This window comes from Coregonus clupeaformis, chromosome 29, assembly GCF_020615455.1.
Source record: "Coregonus clupeaformis isolate EN_2021a chromosome 29, ASM2061545v1, whole genome shotgun sequence".
NCBI lineage: Eukaryota > Metazoa > Chordata > Actinopteri > Salmoniformes > Salmonidae > Coregonus > Coregonus clupeaformis.
This window is the reverse complement of record NC_059220.1, coordinates 52,628,067-52,650,779: the sequence shown is the minus strand read 5'-3', so window position 1 is coordinate 52,650,779 and position 22,713 is coordinate 52,628,067. Positions and strand designations below refer to the sequence as shown.

At 44.1% G+C, this 22,713-nt stretch overlaps 1 long non-coding RNA gene across 1 annotated transcript in view; it reads right to left on the bottom strand.

The window, feature by feature from the left end:
• Window positions 1-10,100: 10,100 nt before the first annotated feature.
• Window positions 10,101-22,713, bottom strand: part of LOC121544443 — a 92,201-nt gene continuing 79,588 nt past the window's right edge. Inside the window, exons 3-4 of the long non-coding RNA XR_005996115.2 lie at window positions 20,309-20,388; window positions 10,101-10,195 (exon numbers count right to left, since the gene is read on the bottom strand). This is a non-coding gene — a long non-coding RNA (uncharacterized LOC121544443). The remainder of the gene's footprint in view (window positions 10,196-20,308; window positions 20,389-22,713) is intronic.

The following is a 22,713-nucleotide window of genomic DNA, read 5'->3' as shown; positions in this document are numbered from 1 at the left end:
GCTATAAACATAAGGTAACACATGTGAGATGTATCTTGAAGTGAAATAATTAATGTGGGTATTACTGTGTCAGAGTACATGAAGCTAGAACACAGCATAAATTGGGAGGTTTTGATTCCGCCTGAAAGTAACTTCAGGTTTTATAGGGAATGCTTTATTGGACTTATGCAGCTGCAGCCCCTAAACACTATGGGACCGTAGCCCAATATCTGATGAGTACTTATGTGAAGTTTGATGCCAATAAAGTAAAGTAAACCAAAGTTTTAGGGGTTTTAGTTGAAGTATGTTTAGGCGGATTACCAAATGGAGACATTTGGGTAGATTTGGGCACCATCAGTGCCATTTAACTTTTATCAGGTACCAGATATCAAAAGTCATTTAATTTCACTAACATATCACTATATGTGTACATTCCATCAAAATACAACTGTTTTGATGTTGTTTCCAATGTTCTCCCAGACCTCTTTACGTGTTCCCATTAAAATAAACCATACAATGGGAAAGTTTGACTCCAAACTGAGCAGATTTATTAGAAACTATAAACAACACATTTAAAAACAAAAAGTCCACACATCCCAAAACTATAAACAATGATATGGTGTCCTTGGGTGGGTTGTCACACAAAATGTAGACCCTTTTTACCCTAAAACTTGCTGTCGTGCCAATCCTTTCAACAGTTATGCTTTGATGTAAGGCGCAAAGGGACATGGCACTTTCTGCAGTACACAGGTGTTTTCACTTTGGGGATGCCAACATCCAGACATCTCCTACAGTTCTTCCTGTCTTTGCTGGCATCATCACCATAGTATTCTGGCATGCAGGATGTTGGTGGTGGTCGTGGTGGAGGTTGTGGTTCAGACTGTTTAGCAAAGCTCACCATTTCTGTGAGTAGCTTTTCCCTTAACTTCTTCTGTGTGTACGGCTTAGTGGGGTTATTCTTATGGAGTTCTTTGTGAAGTAGGAAACTATTTACAACAGCAATATCAACAAAATGAAAAAGAAAAGTCTTATACCATTTCATCGTCTTGTGGTGAACACTGTAGTATCCAATCAATGGGTCAGATAAATCCACTCATGCTCCGGCTGTAGTCGGCTACCGCATCTGGGACGGGCACAGTTTTAGTCTGCCATACACCACCCTCTTTTTCCTTCCTTTTGACAGTTTGTCCACTAAATGCTTCATGTACAGTAGAGCACATGGTTACCTCACGTGTGTCCATCCATTTTACAAATAATACATTTCCTTTGCATATCCACCGCAAATCTCCCCTTTCTGCTTTTTCTGGCAGGTTGTTCCTTTTGGTTTGTGGGAAACCAATCCTGTTCGTTCTAATCGTCCCACAGGCACCAGTGTTTCTTCTACGTAGTTCCTCAAAAAGGGCAGGGCTAGAATATAAATTGTCTACAAAAAGTGTATAGCCCCCACCAAGTAGAGGGAATGGCATCAAGTCCATAACTGAAGTGTAGCTTAGTTCCTGGCCTGGTGTGAACACACTCTTGCCTTCATAAACAAAAAAATTCCACGTATAAGCAGTATGAGAGTCAGCCAGTAAAAATAATTTATACCCCCACTTAGTGGGCTTTGCTTTCATATATTGCTGCATACTTATTCTCGCCTTGGATGCCACCATCATTTCGTTTATGGAGATGTTTTGGTATGGCTGGAAATATGATTTGCAGGCATTGGTAAGCTCAGTGTACAGGGGCTTGATCTTGAAAAGTCTATCTTATTCTGCAGTGCCTTTTTTAGTGTTGTTGGCTTCATCGTCTTCTGGTTTGCTCAAGTGCAGTGACCACATGATTGCTTCAAAGCAGTCTCGTGTCATAGTGTCTCCAGGGAAGCAGAAATTATATGGCCATTCCTTCCTCCAGTAGGTGCCCCTCTCGTGTACAGAGACAAGCCCGGAGTATAGCAGAATTGCCAGGAAAATGTAAAAATCTCTCATCGTTAGTGGTATCCAAGCGAATTTCAGTCCGGAATGCAGTCTTTTGGCAGCATTTGCATTAGTGTTGCAAATTATTGTGCGGACAACCGAAGTGCTAAAAAGCAGTTGAAAGAGTGAAAGGGGAGACCATGATGCAGTGGTGTCGATTGTGGGGCCTGGGACTCTGGTGGGCATAAACCGGATTGGGTCTGGTCGTTCATCATTCTCTTCTCTATTATGCCACCTATCTTCTTCTTCCTCTTCTTCCTCCCTGACTCTTGGAGTGGCAGGCCTACCTCCACCACGCTGACTTGGATGAGAAAGCTTTCCCTTTTCTTTTGGGTTGAGGGCTCTTTAGAGGGGACTCAGTGTCCGATGAAGACCGTGGACGAAGGAGGGGAGCAGAAGTGCGTTGTCTAGACAAGCAGCCAGGCTGAAGAAGGGGAAGCTGTGGCTGAGGAGGCAGATGCTCATCACCCCTATAGTCATCTTCACTGTGCAAACAAGACAAAAGAGAAAATAAAATCATGACTAAAACACACTTGTATTCATTAATTGACAAATGGGCCCTGGACACAATAAACGTTGTTCTCGCCCTTGGGGTCTGGTTCGTCCGGTCTAAGCAGGTCCCCATCGTCCAATTCAGAGTCAATGGGGATACATGGAGTCCAACTTTCATCTGTTACAATTAATAACGCCTCTGTAACTGTATATTTGTTACTAGAGCCTGCCATATTTCTATAAACTTTGCGTTTTCCCTCCGAAATTCAAGTGCTGTTGTGCGCTCTGCGTAAACGTGCGTAATTCAGCAAGTCAACTAATATGAGACAATGAGGTGCGCACTTGGATATTTCAACAACCGGTTGGTCGATTTTGACATGTGACCCCTCTATCGAAAGCTCTGGATCAGTATAATTAAATTAGCACAATTGCAAGCCACTGTGATTACATCATATTTCCAGAAGATGGCGACAAAACAGTGCCTTTTGTGATTGAAACAAACTGCTGACTTCATCTTCAAACACATTCTTGGCCATGTAAAACGATGGAAACTCATTGAAATCGACTCGGAATGAGAGAGAGACACTAGAGTATCTTTTCAAGTGGTATTATTCGATCAGACACTACTTTTGGTAACAAAAACAACAAAAGGTAAGACGCAGTTTGTTGTTTTGATAAAAAAAAATTGAAGTTTGTTATTGACGTTCTTTGATTAATAGTTTAGTGAGTGTTGGTCATAGAGGAACACAGCTATCACTGTTGGAATCTGTGAGGTAGCAACTTTGGAATGTTGTATCGTTTGTGTAGATAGGTTGAGAAAAATAGGTTATCTGTCTACGAATATACGGGCATGCACGGTTTCAAAATACAGTACTGGTTTTGCTATATGCTTATATATTTGCTTGGAGTCTGAATATTATTTCATTTTGGCAACAACAGTTTAGCTAGATTCACAGTTGAGACACTTCTCATTCCAGTAGCGTATAACATTCAGGTATTCACATGTATAAAAACCGTACTACGTCATTGTTTGAGATTGCGGGAGGAGTACCCCGGATATGGGGAACCTTGTGATCAAGAGGTTAAACATGAGGAGCCATATTGAGAAGGCATCACTTACACTTACGCAATAAGGTCCGAGGGGGTGTGGTACATGGCCAATATACCATGGCTAAGGGTTGTTCTTAAGCACGACGCAACGCGGAATGCCTGGATACAGCCCTTAGCCGTGGTATATTGGCCATATACCACAAACCCCCGAGGTGCCTTATTGCTATTATAAACTGGTTACCAACGTTATTAGAGTAAAAGGCTCTAGGTCTTTTAATGAGGAGTTAATTTTGTGTGCCAACAAATTATACTGTTGGTAAAGGATGTCTTCTTAGTGTCAGCATGACCTAGTGGCAGAGACAGAAAGAGCGAGAGCGAGAGTGAGAGAGCGAGAGAGAGATGCAAGTGTGACTAGAGTTCAAAAACAATGGTTTTAGACTCAATACTATATAGTCTGGTTTAGGAAGGGAATGTTTATGGAATGGTTTATGGAAACAAGGTGTTCCTCAAGTACTGCAAGAAGTAGTGGCAGAGGTGGTTTAACGTAACAACATAAGCCAATGTAGGTGTCTGTGGCGATGCCTGCACACTTGCCCTTCAGCATAGGCAGCACGGCCTGTACATTTTAACCCCCCTCTCTCACTCTCTCTCTTCTCTCTACTTCTCCTGTTAGAGGACGCTGAGAAGATGAAGAAGGTAGTACCTGCAAGAGGTTGTTGTGGATGACAACAGACAACGGTAAAGCTCAGAGCCCCAAGCCAGCCGTCCGCCACTGACATGCGAGGTGTGCCACGAAAAGCACTGGCTGGCTAGGATTCATTCCAAATGATTGACTGAAATTAACCTAGCAACATAGTGATGACATACTGTGTGAATAACCTTTTAATTACAGGTTCATACTAGGGGATGCACCCTGCATAAAGCAAGCTCAGTCCTATTTGTTCTATTGTCCAATTGCAGTTGTTGTCTCTGTGTCTGTGTAAGGGAACCCCCACCCCTTTTAGTCTCAAATTCATATGAACAAGTACAATATTGCTGTTGTTAGACAAGTCATTCATCCTCCCTAGTGTGTTCTTGTTCTTCTTCTTTGGGATTGGGTTGGTGGATTGCATCCAACTTTTAGGTGCATACACCGCCACCTACTGTACGGAGTGTGAGGCCAGTAACGGCCTACCTACATAAACTTCCGGTAAAACCAAATTGTGAAAAAGGAAAATTACCCTGCCAACTATTAGCCCTCACTAAAAGAAACTGACCACCCCATTCCACTATCTTCTGCAGTAAAACCTCGCAATCCCATATTCTGTGACATACGTTCCATTTCTGCAGTACAGTTGACAACCATGGTTATGAATGCTAAGAAACCAACCTTACTGAAGCACATATTATTCCCATACCTCACTATTGGTCTCTGCCTACTCACAGGAATCCTCTCAGGATCCCTCACCCTGTACCCATTTTCCTCTACAACGCTCTTCACTTCTTCAGCATACGACACTTTCTGTATTACTCCGACAAACGCTCTCATGGGATAACTAAGACAACCTAACTTGACCTTGTCAGGCAAAGACTCTGCATCAAAACTCAGCAGGACAAACAATGTATTTTCCGTTCCACCACGCTCTCCACTGGGTCTGCGTCGCACCACTCCTTAGGGTCTCAAGTTGGAAAAATTCATAGCCCACTGTGTGTTTTACAATGTTATGGTTGGAAAACTGTCCCATAACCCCAAGGCATTTTTAACTCAAATACTTCTAGTAAGTCATTGTCAATGAAAAGTCATTATTACTTAAAATATATATGAGGTATAGACTCAACTACATGAGAAGTCACACAAACTGATGATGTGATAACAAATACACTTTTTTCCCAGCATGCTTTACTGCAAGTTAGATTTTTTTGAAATTGTTGTTAATATCTGTGTTTTTGCATGTACATTGAGTGATTGATTGATTGATCTTATGCTACACAAAGATAAATAACAAACATTTTTCTAAACTAATCCAATCACTTAGAATTTTTGCACCCGTTTCTGACATGGATGTTCCAGTTTAAATGGCTTAGGTAGTCTCCTCTCACTGTTCCTAACCCTGGCAGTCAATATGAATGCAGGTTGCGTGTGAATACAAATTTCAACTGTTGGATAGCTTAACTCTGGCTGCATTCCAATATGATTAGCAAATTACTTTGCAAACCAGCATACTGTGATTTGTGGGTAAGGTTGCAAAATTCTGTTAAGTTTTCCAGAAATCCCGTTTGAAAGATTCCTGTAAATCCTTCAAAAAGTAGAAGCAGAATTTTCACAACCCTACTTGCAGGCCACTGTATTCAGGTCAAACTAGGCCTCAAAATAAGGCCTTATGCGATATGTAATGTATTGGCATAACGCATTTAATTATAACGATAACATTCACCTAGAAACTCACTTGGTGAAAGGCAGAGGACTGAAAATGAACGAAGTCAACAACCATGTCACTAACAAATACAGTCATGGGGTGGTGTTATGACTTTGTTTCTCTGGCATCAAGTAATTCAGTATGCAAGAGAATAGTTAAACACACAATATCTAACATTAACTAATCCTGTATAAAAGATGTAATATCAGGTGGTAACTCTACAATTCACTCAAAAAGGCACATTGGGAAATTATATTGGAGGCATTGCTTAGTGGGGGCGTTACTCAAAATGTTCAAGCTGCTACAACACAAATCTGGACACCCTATAGCACGTGTCAAACTCATTCCCCGGAGGGCCGAGTGTCTGAGGGTTATCGCTCCTCCCTTGTACTTGATTGATGAATTAAGGTCACTAATTAGTAAAGAACTCCCCTCACCTGGTTGTCTAGGTCTTAATTGAAAGGAAAAAAGCAAAACCAGCAGACACTAGGCCCTCCATGGGATGAGTTTGACACCCCTGCCCTACAGCAGGGGTTCCCAAACGTTTTCACCCGGGGCCCCCTACCAGCATTGGTTAACATCCCAAGCCCCTCGTGCACGCGCGCCACATCTATTCTATGGGTACAAGCACTGTTCATGACACAAACTGTTCACATCCCTCTTGTTGGTGGAGAGAATTTTGCAGGTTTAAAGCTTATTTCCGGCAATTCTACACATTCTGTCATTGGGTGCAAAGAGCATTTTGTAGTTTTAAAGCAATTTTCTTGCAATACATTTAGCCATGTCTAACGTGTATTCATGTGATATTTGAGTGACTCAAAAATTACAACAATATCTATGGGCCAAAAAACCTAAATTAAAAAACGTTAGCTGACATGGGCTAGTTGATCTGGACATTTCTGACAAGTTATAAATAGCTCTCTAAGGTATGCAATGACTAACATGACAAGAGGAACTGATGATGCACTACCAATTTCTAAATTGCACCTTCTGCATTCTACTATTACAACTCTACTATTACAACGCCCCCCCTGCTGACCCCTCGCGCACCGCACAGTTTGGCAACCACTGCCCTACCGGGTCACAGTGACTCTATCGGTTTGAGTAATGACTACAACATCACTTGTGTAACTGTACTCAGATGTACTTAGTGCGACAGGTTTCCTCAAAGGTTTTGAGTAATGACAGCACATTGGGGTTTACAGTGAGGGAATAGGAGAGAGGGCTGGGAGCGCTGCTGTCTTATGTAAAACAATAGATCATGATTCGTTCAATTTGAAATAGGGGTATCCAACCAGCCCCTTCATTATCGATGCTTCACGCTGACACATCAAAGCAGCCATTCCAGACTCTCAAGTCAGGAAGACTTCGAGAGCTAGACTAACCTTAGCGAACACCAAGAAAATATTTGATCCAACAAAGGCAGCAAGTGGAGAAAAAAATATTCTAACATCTAATAGAATTAGGGTTAGCTAACATTGCCTCAAGTTCCTGGACGACCGATCACAATTTGCCTCAAGTGCCTTCGCTTGATTGGTAGAGTAGAAAAGGATTTTGCCATTTTTAAAAGAAGGCGAGAAGGAAACAAGTCCCAATGTCAAAGCAACAACTTCAACAGCTGACAAATGGGACCGGGAGCCGACACCTTCAAAGATCCCAAGGGCTCTAAAAAAAATGTTTTCCAATTCCCCAAACCCAGGTCGGACCAAGTTGTCAAGGCCATTTACCGAGATGCCCAGTGTCGTGTGATGGGGGTAAGTTGCATGCTGTTATGAAACAGAACAGAACACCCTGCACATTTAATCTGTGGTGTAATCATTCCTCCAAACAGTTGCAAAACATCAGAAAACAGGGAGGGACCTACTTGAGTCTGTCCAATAGAAACACTAGTTTTCATTGTAAAACAGAACGTTCTGCAACTGTTTGGAGTAATGATTACACCCCCAGCTCAATGTGGGACTATTCCTGGTATTCAACAGTTATTAAAAATAGTATATCTAGAATCTACACAAGAAGAATACAACTACAACTGTATTATACCTTGTCAGTCCAAATCCAAAGTTGTATATTTCATTATTTATGTTTGTTTTGTCATTTGGGTCTATGAAGATGTACTATGCTTCAATAACCTGCAGTATATATTTTTTACATATGTCAATCTAATGGACTGTCAGCCCTTGCATCTCTGTGTGTTTGAGAGTGGTTACATTTGTGTTGCATAAAGAATTATTGCAAACTCTAATATCAAACAGGTGCAGCAATGCAAAACAGGGGCGACATGCTGCCTACATTGAGTTTGTGCAAAAAGACAAAGCCGCACTCTTCCTGGCAATCAATGGACCATTTTGGAATGAAGGATGTTACAGGTATAAAAGTTGTTGTAATTGCTTAAACAGTTAAATGCAATTAGGGTAATCTGATGTCCTGTGTCTACAAATTCTTCCTGAAATGCTTGAAAATGTCCAACATATCTGAAAATATTATTCTAGAAAACAATGAGTTTATACCTTTACAATTGCTTTAACATGTAGTTAGATTCTTTTTTTAATGTTGTTGAAATAGCATAGCTCTTTTGTCATGTATTTTGCATTAACAAATATGTATTTATCATTGTCATTATTACACATTTTTTTCAATTTGTCTTAACAGATGTCCCAGACGGTTTAATTCCCAACCACGCCAGTAGCGGTTCACCTGATGTGAAGAGGAGCTGGCTGTATGCCTCTGTGTCACAAATCGTGGACAGATTTGTCATGTTTGGTGACATCACTGACATTGCAACCAGCATCAGAGATACCTACAGGGGCCAACCTCTACAGAGGAAGCAGCTCCATGCCGTATGCTAGGTTGCGGAAATGTCTACACAGACAGAAAAGCAAGGGAGAACAATGCGAAAAATCATCATGACTTGGTAGTAAATTCATTGCCAGTGCCAGATATGGCCAGTTCTAGTGAGGGGGACCACCAAAAAAAAAACACACTGAGGCAAGACTCAGCTTTGTTTCTTCCTGTCTAACATGCAGGATGCAGTGAAGGAGGGAGATGGGGAGAGGGTGTTGAGGTTACAGTATTCACTCTTAGAATTTGTGGTGACTCGAGGAACCCTGGAGATCCTCAAGGAACCATTGCTAGTCAATGGTTCATATTTGCACCTTTGGTTAGTAGAGGGGTTCATGAAAAAATCTTTAACAATATATTGTAGATTAATATATTGTAGGCTTTCAGAAAATTATTTATGGCCAACTGTTAGAGTAAATGTAATTCCTGTTCATCATGTTAAGTTTGTACACTGCAAATGTGAAACATTTCTTGAGTGATTATGCATATTACATATTCTAACATAATATTAACTTTGTGATTACATATAGTACAAAAGTAGTAACTATTCCAACTTTAGAACACTAAACCTAACTTAAATGACAAAACTAGCTAATCGTGCAAATAAGAACCATTGCTAGTCAATGAGAAACTCTAGGGGTTCCTTGAGGCTCTCCAGGGTTCCCCGAGGCACCACTAATTCTAAGAGTGTATGGGGACAGCTGAAGAACCCTTCTTTTTTCTAAGAGTGTAGCCCTTGTGGAGGTTGTCAGGGAAGCAGAGCTGTTCAAAAGCCAACCAGGCAGAGCGCTCACAGCATTCCCTGGTTTTAACAGAAACCATCTTGAAAAGTAAAGTACAGTGAGTTGTGGGGGCGGATGAGTTCCAAATTGAAGGAGTGGAGAAATGTACCTGTTTGAATTGAACCTTGGGTGCATGGCTAGCTGGGGATGTTGGTGTCTTTCTCTGACCATCAAACCCTGCCTAAGAGGTAGACAGCATAGAGTAAAATATAATAACTGGGAGTTAAGGAGCAGGAGTAAGTCAACTACCATTTTCACTGTAAAAATGGTTTATTTACCAGTATTTGTATTTACGTTTTTTATTTCTTTGTATTTATGAGTACAACTTGTTTTATCTGTTTTTATATGTATAACTTTCCATGTATCATTGTCCTGTTGTCTACTGTAAAAAAGTACAATTCAAACTTTGATTTATGCTTCTTGATTAATCATTATTGGAAAGAATCCATAATGTTAACGGTCGAAATTAAACAACACCACTGACAGTTTTGAGCAACAGTTATAATAGTTTTAATCAGTTGCATTTGGACAAGTAACAACATACAGAACATACAGATAGTAACACAGTCTCATTTCTATATACATCAAGACAGTCCTGTCCTGTTGGGGCTCACTTTTGTTGCCTTCTCCATTTGCAGCAGCTTGGTCACCTGGTCTCTGGACTCAATGTCTGCAGCTTCTGTCAGCGCCAACACAGGTGTAGCTGAACGGCAAATAAATGCACGAATGAATCAGTAATCATAGAGAATGTTATAGCCTAAAATTAGGAAAGGTTCTCAAAGGAAAAGCTGTGTCATGTCTGATGTTTAAAATTTTTTATTATATGCACACTGCTGTGTTTCCAGATATAATATGTGCAAAGCATATACGATATGGTTTTATCCTTCATCTTAGCTACCATACAGTGGGGAGAACAAGTATTTGATACTGTCACAAGCCGGGCTAGAAACTCTGGTCTCAGATGTGGAGAGCTGGGGGTACTACCCCTTAGCCACAGAGGAGGTGTTGTAGGACCCAAATGAAACACCCAAGGCAATACTCCAGGCAAGTAGATTTAATGTTCCAAAACAGGAGGCAAAACAAAACAACTCCACGAGGGGAGAAAAACAAACTAAAGATAACTTTGAACAACTTACTAGGACAGACACGGTGGGACAAAGCAGGAGACACATAGTCAGGACGCAATAACCAAGTGAGAAACAAGGGGAAAACACACAGCTAAAATACACAAGGGGAAACAAGGCACAGGTGACCCTGGATCAAGCTAATTAGGACACATGAGGAAGAACTAAGGCAGAGGGGAACACAGATGACCTCTAGAGGCCCGGAGAGACAAACAGGAGGCAGGAAGCTGACACACACGAGGGAAGAACTAAGGGCAGAGGGGAACACAGATGACCTCTAGAGGCCCGGAGACAAACAGGAGGCAGGAAGCTGACAGGACCCCTCCTCTAGGAACGACTCCTGACGTTCCTTCCAGAACACCCCTGGCCCCAGGGTGCGAAAATCTCGGATCAAACCTGGGTCCAGGATGTCCCTGGCTGGAACCCAGGAGCGCTCCTCCGGCCCGTAGCCCTCCCAGTCCACCAGATACTGCAGAGAGTTCTGGACCCTCCGGGAGTCCAGTATCCGGCGGACTGTGTAGGCTGGCTGGCCGTCAATGATCCTGGGAGGTGGCGGGGGTCTGCGTGGGGGCAAAGGGAGAAGACAAGACAGGTTTAAGGAGTGAAACATGGAAAGTGGGGTTAACTCTAAGGGAGCGAGGGAGAACCAAACGATACGACACAGGGTTAACCTTTCTAGCAATGCGGAAAGGCCCGATGTATCTCTGGGAAAGCTTCCTGGATTCGACCCGGAGGGGCAGGTTCTTAGTGGCCAACCAAACTCTCTGACCAGCTCGGAAACTAGGGGGCCGTCCGGCGGTGGCGATTAGCCTGACTTTGGTATCTCTGGGAGGTCCGAAGGAGGGCACGCCTGGCCTTCTTCCAGGTCCGCCTACAGCGTTGGACAAAGCGCTGGGCCGAGGAACACCAACTTGCGCCTCCTCCTCTGGAAACAATGGAGGGTTGTAACCGAACTGGCATTCGAAGGGGGACAATCCGGTGGCTGAGGACTGAGGGTGTTGTGGGCATATTCAGCCCAAATGATATAGGTGGCCCAAGACGTGGGATTACTGGCCGCCATACACCGCAGGGGTGGTCTCCAGATCCTGATTAATCCGTTCCCGTTTGGCCATTAGACTCTGGATGGAACCCCGACGATAGGCTGGCTGTGGCCCCAACAAGCCTGCAGAAGGCCCCCAAAACCGGGACGAGATTGGGGGACCTCGGTCAGAGACCACGTCCAGGGGAATACCAAATATCCGGAAGACATGGTTCATGAGGAGCTCAGCAGTCTCCTTAGCCGAGGGCAGCTTGGGCAGGGGAATAAACCGGGCAGCCTTAGAGAACCGGTCTACCACCACAAGGATGACGGTGTTGCCCTGGGATAGAGGAAGTCCCGTAACAAAGTCCAGAGAAAGGTGTGACCATGGCCTTCGAGGAACAGGTAAGGGATGGAGCAGTCCCTGGGGTCGCTGGCGTGTCGACTTTCCCTGGTTGCACACAGGGCAGGCCTCAACATAGACCTGCACGTCCTTCTTGATGGACGGCCACCAAAACCGGTCGGAGGAACTCCAGTGTGCGAGCACTGCCTGGATGGCATGTCAAGGGGCGACTCATGGCCCCACTGCAAGACGCGGCCCCGAACAGAGAGAGGAACGTACAGGCGACCGGCAGGACCACCGCCTGGATCGGGCTCCTGGACAAGAGCTTCTCGTACCCTCTTTCTAGTTCCCACTGAAGAGGTGCGACGATCCTAGACCTCGGAATAATCGATGCCAAGGGCTTCTCTTGTAACTCGGGGGAGAATAGACTCGAGACAGAGCATCCGGCTTGACGTTCTTGGTGCCAGGTCGGTAAGTCAGGAGGAACTGGAATCGATTAAAGAAAAGGGACCATCGTGCTTGCCGAGGGTTCATCCGCTTAGCCTGTTGGAGATATTCCAGGTTCTTGTGGTCTGTGAGAACCTGGAAAGGGTGCTGAGCCCCCTCAAGCCAATGGCGCCACTCTTCCAATGCCAGTTTTACCGCAAGCAACTCTAGATCCCCCACGTGGTAGTTGCGCTCGGCCTCAGACAGGCGGCGAGACATGAAGGCACACGGGTGTAATCTCCCATCCGCACCCCCTCTGTGACAGGGACGGCTCCCACCCCCACCTCTGAGGCGTCCACCTCCACCACGAAAGGTCTCTCTGGGTCAGGGGGTCACCAGAATCGGAGCAGACGTGAAGCGGCGCTTGAGATCCTCGAAGGCCCCTGCTGCTTCCGGACCCCAGTGAATCTTGGTCCCTCCTCCCTTGGTAAGCGTCGTCAAGGGGGCTACCACCGAGCTGAAATTCTTAATGAACTTCCGATAGAAGTTAGAAAAGCCAATGAACCGTTGAACCTCCTTGACCGTGGCAGGTGTGGGCCAATCGTGGACCGCCTTGACCTTCTTGGGATCCATCTCTAGGTGCCCGGGAGTGACAATAAACCCGAGAAACTGAGTCTGAGAAACATGAAATTCACACTTCTCAGGCTTAACGTAGAGGTGATTGTCAAGGAGCCTCTGGAGAACCCTGCTAACATGCCCCTCATGCTCCTTCAGTGACCTCGAGAAGATGAGGATATCGTCCAGGTACACGAAGACGAACAGATTAAGCATATCCGGAGAACATCATTAATCAGGGCTTGGAATACTGCGGGGGCATTGGTGAGCCCGAACGGCATCACCCGATATTCATAGTGCCCCGTGGGGCGTGTTGAACGCCGTCTTCCATTCGTCTCCTTGCCGGATCCGCACGAGATGGTAAGCATTGCGGAGATCCAGCTTAGTAAAAATGGAAGCCCCTTGAAGCAGCTCAAAAGCAGTGGCCATGAGAGGAAGGGGGGTATCGATTCCGAACCGTGATCTTGTTGAGTCCCCGGTAATCAATACAAGGCCTAAGACCCCCGTCTTTCTTTTCAACAAAAAAGAAGCCCGCCCCAGCCGGGGAAGTAGAGGCATAGATGAGGCCGGCTGCCAAGGACTCCTTAATGTAGGTGTCCATAGCTGCGTGCTCGGGGGAGGACAAGGAAAAGATCCGACCTCTAGGGAGGGCAGCACCCAGGGAGTAGATCAATGGCACAGTCATACGTGCGATGAGGCGGTAAGGAAGTAGCCCGGGCCTTGCTGAACACTGCCTTGAACCGATGGTAAACACTGGGGACTCGGGAGACGTCAACAGACTCTTGAAACTGGGTACTAGGGGCTGAGGGACTCTGTAGCATGCAGGTGAGTTGGCAGGCGGGACCCCAGCTTAGAATGGTGCCCGTAGGCCAGTCGATCTGGGGATTATGTCTGCATAGCCAAGGGTGACCCAGGATAATAGGATACTCGGGAGAGTCAATGAGATAGAAGGTCTCCTCCTGCTGGTGTTGAGAGATGGTAAGTCGTAGGGACTGAGTCGCCTCGGTAACCTTTCCTGGTTCCAGAGGTCTGCCATCTAAGGCTGTAACTGCCTGGGGTTGAGGAAGTAGTTGGGTAGGGATCTTAAGTTCCTTAGCCAAGGTTACATCCAGGAAATCACCTGCGGCACCGGAATCGATCATAGCCTGGACCCGATGCTGGTGGCCCCCCCAGGACAGAGTGGCTGGAATAGCCAGGACAGCGTTAGTAGGAGGCGCTCTAACTCTCCCCATCACAGCCCTCCTGTAGCTGGGCGGGGGACAGGCGTTTCCCGAAGCTCGGGGCAAGCGGAGCGGAAGTGGCCGGCAACCCCGCAGTAGAGGCACCGACGTTCCTCATGCGACGTTCCCTTTCGTTGGGAGAAAGCCTGGAACGGCCTAACTGCATGCTCTCCGGGGAATCCTGGAGCAGTTCAGGAGCCGGGGAAGCTCTGAATGACGGAGTCCAAACAGGAGAAACAGAGCTGCTCAGAGGAACTTGGGAATGAGACACCTGACGGCGAGCCGTTCTCCGCTCTCTTAGACGATTGTCCAGGCGGATGGCCAAGGCTATGAGGGACTCGAGATCACCAGCTGGTTCTCGGGTGGCTAACTCATCTTGAAGGGGCTCAGATAACCCTCCCTGAAAGCAGACCCTCAGCGCTTCATCATTCCATCCGCTCCTTGCTGCTATGGTCCGGAAATCAATGGCAAAATCTGCCGTGCTCGGGGCCCCTGACGGAGAGACAGTAGGCGCTTGGAAGCCTCCCGCCCACTGACAGGATGATCGAACACCCGCTTGAACTCTTCTACAAATGCAGCGTGGGGAGTCACAACAGGCCTCCTGGGACTGCCACACCGCAGAAGCCCAGGCGAGCGCCTTGTCTGAAAGAAGGGTAATGATGTAGGCAATCTTGGAACGGTCTGTGGGAAAACTTGAGGGTTGGAGCTCGAAGGTAAGGGAGCATTGGGTGAGGAAACCCTGGCAAGAGCTTGGATCCCCAGAAAAGGGCTTGGGAGGTGGTAGTCGGGGCTCCGCCAACCGAGACGACCTGTCGTCACTGGGGGGTGACCTGGGGGAAGGGAGAGGACCAGGGAGGCGTTCAAAGACCTGGCGGAGGGAACTCATCATTTCGGCCAGGAGTTGAGAATGACTAGCCATCAGCTCCTCTTGTCGGCTGAGAACGGCTTCATGGCGCTGGAAAGAAGCCTCATGTCGAGTGATCACCGCCAACAGGTCCGGGGAACTGAGTGTTTCTGGGTCCATGATTGACTTGGTTATTCTGTCACAAGCCGGGCTAGAAACTCTGGTCTCAGATGTGGAGAGCTGGGGGTACTACCCCTTAGCCACAGAGGAGGTGTTGTAGGACCCAAATGAAACACCCAAGGCAATACTCCAGGCAAGTAGATTTAATGTTCCAAAACAGGAGGCAAAACAAAACAACTCCACGAGGGGAGAAAAACAAACTAAAGATAACTTTGAACAACTTACTAGGACAGACACGGTGGGACAAAGCAGGAGACACATAGTCAGGACGCAATAACCAAGTGAGAAACAAGGGGAAAACACACAGCTAAAATACACAAGGGGAAACAAGGCACAGGTGACCTGGATCAAGCTAATTAGGACACATGAGGAAGAACTAAGGCAGAGGGGAACACAGATGACCTCTAGAGGCCCGGAGACAAACAGGAGGCAGGAAGCTGACAGATACACTGCCGATTTTGCAGGTTTTCCTACTTACAAAGCATGTAGAGGTCTGTCATTTTTATCATAGGTACACTTCAACTGTGAGAGACGGAATCTAAAACAAAAATCCAGAAAATCACATTGTATGATTTTTAAGTTATTAATTTGCATTTTATTGCATGACAAAAGTATTTGATCACCTACAAACCAGTAAGAATTCCGGCTCTCACAGACCTGTTAGTTTTTCTTTAAGAAGCCCTCATATTCTCCACTCATTACCTGTATTAACTGCACCTGTTTGAACTTGTTACCTGTATAAAATACACCTGTCCACACACTCAATCAAACAGACTCCAACCTCTCCACAATGGCCAAGACCAGAGAGCTGTGTAAGGACATCAGGGATAAAATTGTAGACCTGCACAAGGATGGAATGGGCTACAGGACAATAGGCAAGCAGCTTGGTGAGAAGGCAACAACTGTTGGCGCAATTATTAGAAAATGGAAGAAGTTCAAGATGACGGTCAATCACCCTCGGTCTGGGGCTCCATGCAAATCTCACCTCGTGGGGCATCAATGATCATGAGGAAGGTAAGGGATCAGCCCAGAACTACACGGCAGTACCTGGTCAATGACCTGAAGAGAGCTGGGACCACAGTCTTAAAGAAAACCATTAGTAACACACTACGCCGTCATGAATTAAAATCCTGCAGCGCAAGCAAGGTCCCCCTGCTCAAGCCAGCGCACGTCCAGGCCCGTCTCAAGTTTGCCAATGACCATCTGGATGATCCAGAGGAGGAATGGGAGAAGGTCATGTGGTCTGATGAGACAAAAATAGAGCTTTTTGGTCTAAACTCCACTCGCCGTGTTTGGAGGAAGAAGAAGGATGAGTACAACGCCAAGAACACCATCCCAACCATGAAGCATGGAGGTGTAAACATCATTCTTTGGGAATGCTTTTCTGCAAAGGGGACAGGACGACTGCACCGTATTGAGGGGAGGATGGATGGGGCCATGTATCGCAAGATCTTGGCCAACAACCTCCTTCCCTCAGTAAGAGCATTGAAGATGGGTCGTGGCTGGGTCTTCCAGCATGACAACGACCCGAAACACACAGCCAGGGCAACTAAGGAGTGGCTCCGTAAGAAGCATCTCAAGGTCCTGGAGTGGCCTAGCCAGTCTCCAGACCTGAACCCAATAGAAAATCTTTGGAGGGAGCTGAAAGTCCGTATTGCCCAGTGACAGCCCCGAAACCTGAAGGATCTGGAGAAGGTCTGTATGGAGGAGTGGGCCAAAATCCCTGCTGCCGTGTGTGCAAACCTGGTCAAGACCTACAGGAAACGTATGATCTCTGTAATTGCAAACAAAGGTTTCTGTACCAAATATTAAGTTCTGCTTTTCTGATGTATCTAATACTTATGTCATGCAATAAAATGCACATTAATGACTTAAAAATCATACAATGTGATTTTATGGATTTTTGTTTTAGATTCCGTCTCTCACAGTTGAAGTGTACCTATGATAAAAATTAAAGACCTCTACATGCTTTGTAAGTAGGAAAGCCTGCAAAATTGGCAGTGTGTCAAATACTTGTTCTCCCCACTGTATATATAAACTGTGTATATATATATATATATATATATATATATATATATATATATATATATATATATATATATATAATCACTACCAGACAAAAGTTTGGACACACCTACTCATTCAAGGGTTATTCTTTATTTTTTACATTGTGGAATAATAGTGAAGACATCAAAACTATGAAATAACACATATGGAATCATGTAGTAACCAAAAAAGTGTTAAACAAATCAAAATATATTTTCTATTTGAGATTCTTCAAATAGCCACCCTTTGCCTTGATGACAGCTTTGTTTAGGAATATTTTTATTCTATACAGGCTTCCTTCTTTTCACTCTGTCAATTAGGTGCATATTGTGGAGTAACTACAATGTTGTTGATACATCCTTAGTTTTCTCCTATCACAGCCATTAAACTCTGTAAATGTTCTAAAGTCACCATTGGCCTCATGGTAAAATCCCTGAGCGGTTTCCTTCCTCTCCAGTAACTGAGTTAGGAAAGACGCCTGTATCTTTGCAGTGATTGGGTGTATTGATACACCATCCAAAGTGTAATTAATAACTTCACCATACTCAAAGGGATATTCAATGTCTGCTTTAATTATTTTTAACCATATATCAATAGGTGCCATTCTTTGCAAGGCATTGGAAAACATCCCTGGTCTTTGTGGTTGAATCAGTGTTTGAAATTCAGTGCTCGACTGAAGGACCTTACAGATAATTGTATGTGTGGGGTACAGAGATGAGGTAGTCATTAAAAAATCATGTTAAACTCTATAGCAACTTATTATGTGACTTGTTAAGCACATTTTTACTCCTGAACTTATTTAACCTTGCCATAACAAAGGGGTTACTGACTCAAGACATTTCAGCTTTTCATTTTAATTCATTTGTAAAAAAATTGGAAAAACATAATTCCACTTTGACAGTACGGGGTAGTGTGTGTAGGCCAGTGACAAAACATCTCAATAAAATCAATTTTAAATTCAAGCTGGAACACAACAAAAGGTGTGTGAATACTTTCTGAAGGCACATACTTTCAAATGTGCACATCACTGTGTTCTTGCATGTCCCTCACACAGACCTAGAGTCTCTCCGCCCAGCATGATATATAGAGATCCAGTTGAAGTCGGAAGTTTACATAAACTTAGGTTGGAGTCATTAAAACTCGTTTTTCAACCACTCCACAAATTTCTTGTTAACAAACTATAGTTTTGGCAAGTCGATTAGGACATGTACTTTGTGCATGACACAAGTAATTTTTCCAACAATTGTTTACAGACAGATTATTTCACTTATAATTCACTGCATCATAATTCCAGTGGGTCAGAAGTTTACATACACTAAGTTGATTGTGCCTTTAAACAGCTTGGAAAATTCCAGAAAATGATGTCATGGCTTTAGAAGCTTCTGATAGGCTAATTGACATTGTTTGAGTCAATTGGAGGTGCACTCACTAACTGTAAGTCACTCTGGATAAGAGTGTCTGCTAAATGACTAAAATGTAAATGTAAATGTACCTGTGGATGTATTTCAAGGCCTACCTTCAAACTCAGTGCCTCTTTGCTTGTCATCATGGGAAGATCAAAATAAATTAGCCAAGACCTCGGGAATTAAATGGTAGACCTCCACAAGTCTGGTTCATCCTTGGGAGCAATTTCCAAACGCCTGAAGGTACCACGTTCATCTGTACAAACAAGAGTACGCAAGTATAAACACCATGGGACCACGCAGCCGTCATATCGCTCAGGAAGGAGACGCGTTCTGTCTCCTAGAGATGAACGTACTTTGGTGCGAAAAGTGCAAATCAATCCCAGAACAACAGCAAAGGACTTTGTGAAGATGCTGGAGGAAACAGGTACAAAAGTATCTATATCCACAGTAAAATGAGTCCTATAGCGACATAACCTGAAAGGCCGCTCAGCAAGGAAGAAGCCACTGCTCCAAAACCGCCATAAAAAAGCCAGACTAACACAACTGCACATGGGGACAAAGATCATACTTTTTGGAGAAATGTCATCTGGTCTGATGAAACAAAAATAGAACTGTTTGGCCATAATTACCATTGTTATGTTTGGAGGAAAAAGGGGAACGCTTGCAAGCCGAAGAACACCATCCCAACCGTGAAGCACGGAGGTGGCAGCATCATGCTGTGGGGGTGCTTTGCTGCAGGAGGGACTGGTGCACTTCACAAAATAGATGGCATCATGAGGGAGGAAAATTATGTGGATATATTGAAGCAACATCTCAAGACATCAGTCAGGACGTTAAAGCTTGGTCGCAAATGGGTCTTCCAAATGGACAATGACCCCAAGCATACTTCCAAAGTTGTGGCAAAATGGCTTAAGGACAACAAAGTCAAGATATTGGAGTGGCCATCACAAAGCCCTGACCTCAATCGTATAGAAAATGTGTGGGCAGACCTGAAAAAGTGTGTGCGAGCAAGGAGGCCTACAAACCTGACTCAGTTACACCAGCTCTGTCAGGAGGAAGGGGCCAAAATTCACCCAACTTATAGTGGGAAGCTTGTGGAAGACTACCCGAAACGTTAAAGGCAATGCGACCAAATGCTAATTGAGTGTATGTAAACTTCTGACCCACTGGGAATGTGATGAAAGAAATAAAAGCTGAAATAAATCATTCTCTCTACTATTATTTCGACATTTCACATTCTTAAAATAAAGTAGTGATCCTAACTGACCTAAGACAGGGAATTTTTACTAGGTTTAAATGTCAGGAATTGTGAAAAACTGAGTTTAAATGTATTTGGCTAAGGTGTATGTAAACTTCCGACTTCAACTGTATTGTCCTGTTAATTGATTGGTAATCTGCAGGGGATGGGCTTCCTCTTGAATTCGAGTGCTACATAATAAGGTTTGGAATGTTGTGAAAATGACCAAGGCCCATATATAGCAAGTTACAAAAAGGTGGAATCTGATCCTTGATCAGCATACTCTGAGGCAATTCATGAATATGGACCCAGAACATGAACTGGCAGTGGTTGTATTGGGTAACAAGGTTTACTCACCCTCTTTGGCAATGGATCAAAGTTCTCCCAGCTTTGCAAAGCTCTCTCTGAAGGTGGGCTCCCCTTTTGCACCCTCTCCCCTGGAAGATCCAACAATGAAAATAAGATCCAACAATGAGAGTCTTGATCAGAAAGTTTAATAATAGCATATATAGTTATGGACTTGCTAGATTATTGTCTTTGAGAAAGTTGTTTATTCATGCACTAGCTGCTATCTTCAACATTTGTTTGATATTATTTTATGTAGCTAGCTATATTCCATTTGTATGCGAACCTCATCAATGATAATCCCAATGATGTTTCCTCAATCATCCAAGACTCTGGGCTACTGAAAGGCAATATGGCAACGTCCATGGAGGATGTCCGCGTCATTATTTACACCGATCTGCATAGCAGTGACCCCAGCTTCGTAGCCTCTCTGATCTGGTCCTCCATGAGGGCTAACAACGGCGACACGACTATGTGTATTCGGTTCTCGAGCCGTCCCATTTTCTTGACTACCAGTGGCGCCAGCTGGTAAATCAAGCTCTTGCCGAACCCAGTCAGGTTCAGTGCAGTTACATGCTGTTTTTTTCAATGCAGTAATGCCCTTCAGTTCTGATAGCTATAATAACTGATGCTATAGCAGTGTCTAGCTTGCATCAGGCTGCCCCACTCAAGAGAAAGCTTCAAACTGTAACTAGTGCCTGCAACCTGGTTCTGGTTATCAATCAACCTACCAGGGTAGTTACAAACAGTACAGGAATGAAATCATCAACATGTATTGATCATATCTTTACTAATGCTGCTGAAATTAGTTTGAAAGCAGTATCCAAATCCATCGGATGTAGTGATCACAATATAGTAGCCATATCTAGGAAACACAAAGTTCCAAAGGCTGGGCCTAATATTGTATATAAGAGGTCATACAATAAGTTTTGTAGTCATTCCTATGTTGTTGATGTGAATAATATTTGTTGGTCCATGGTGTGTAATGACGAGCAACCAGACGCTGCACTTGACACATTTATGAAATTGCTTATCCCAGTTACTAATAAGCATGAATCCATTAAGGTGTTAAATCCCCGTGGATTGATGAGGAATTGAAAAATGGTATGGTTGAGAGGGATGAGGCAAAAGAGATGGCAAATAGGTCTGGCTGTACAACCGATTGGCAAACTTACTGCAAATTGAGAAATCATGTGACTAAACTGAATAAAAAGAAGACGAAACTACACTATGAAACAAAGATAAATGACATAAAGAATGATAGTAAAAAGCTTTGGAGCACCTTAAATGACATTTTGGGCTAAAAGGCTAACTCCGCTCCATCATTCATTGAATCAGATGAGTCATTCATCACAAAACCCACTGATATTGCCTACTACTTTAATGATTTTTTCATTGGCAAGATTAGCAAACACTACACATCCAAGTATATCTGACCAAATTATGAAAGACAAGCATTGTAATTTTGAATTCCGTAAAGTAAGTGTGGAATAGGTGAAAAAAGTATTATTGTCTATCAACAATGACAAGCCACTGGGGTCTGACAACTTGGATGGAAAATGAGTGAGGATAATAGCGGACGATATTGCCACTCCTATTTGCCATATCTTCAATTTAAGCCCACTAGAAAGTGTGTGCCCTCAGGCCTGTAGGGAAGCAAAAGTTATTCCCCTACCTAAGAATAGAAAAAAGCCCCCTTAACTGGCTCAAATAGCCGACCCTAAGTAAACTTTTGAAAAAATGCTGTTTGACTGTTAAGTGATAATGCCCGAGAGCCGGTGTTTGTTGAATATATTGGTACAGGTGTTATTAGGCCTGAGACTAACCGTGCCAATATATAAAATAAACACCGGCTTCGAGGGCATTGTCACTTTTATACAACGGGTTATCAACATATTCAAATAATGATTGACATATTTTCAATAAAAACGTTATTTTGATTAATTTATTTGTCCTACTTCATCCTTCCACAAGATATAGTCCCGACACAAATTTAGGGTCGCTAGACGCGACCCAATCGTTCATTCTTTTTGTTCTGTATCTATGGACGCGACCCAGTCGCTTGTTCTAAATGTTCCATTGCCATACTGGCTGGCAACGTTCTTATCCCTTGCTTGCGAGCTAGCCAACTATGGCTAACTTACAGTGACGTCAAAACGTTCTACCAGAATAACAGCAAAGTAGCTGCATTTGCGTATTTTTACTAGGTTTTCTAGTGACATTTTCTCCTTTGTTGCCTTTGCCGTGTGTTTTGGGAATACCCATCCACGACCCATTTTCAATGCCCTGGCTGAGGGAAGGAGGTTCTCACCCAAGATTTAAAGGTACATGGCCCCGTCCATCGTCCCTTTGATGCGGTGAAGTTGTCCTGTCCCCTTAGCAGGAAAACACCCCAAAGCATAATGTTTCCACCTCCA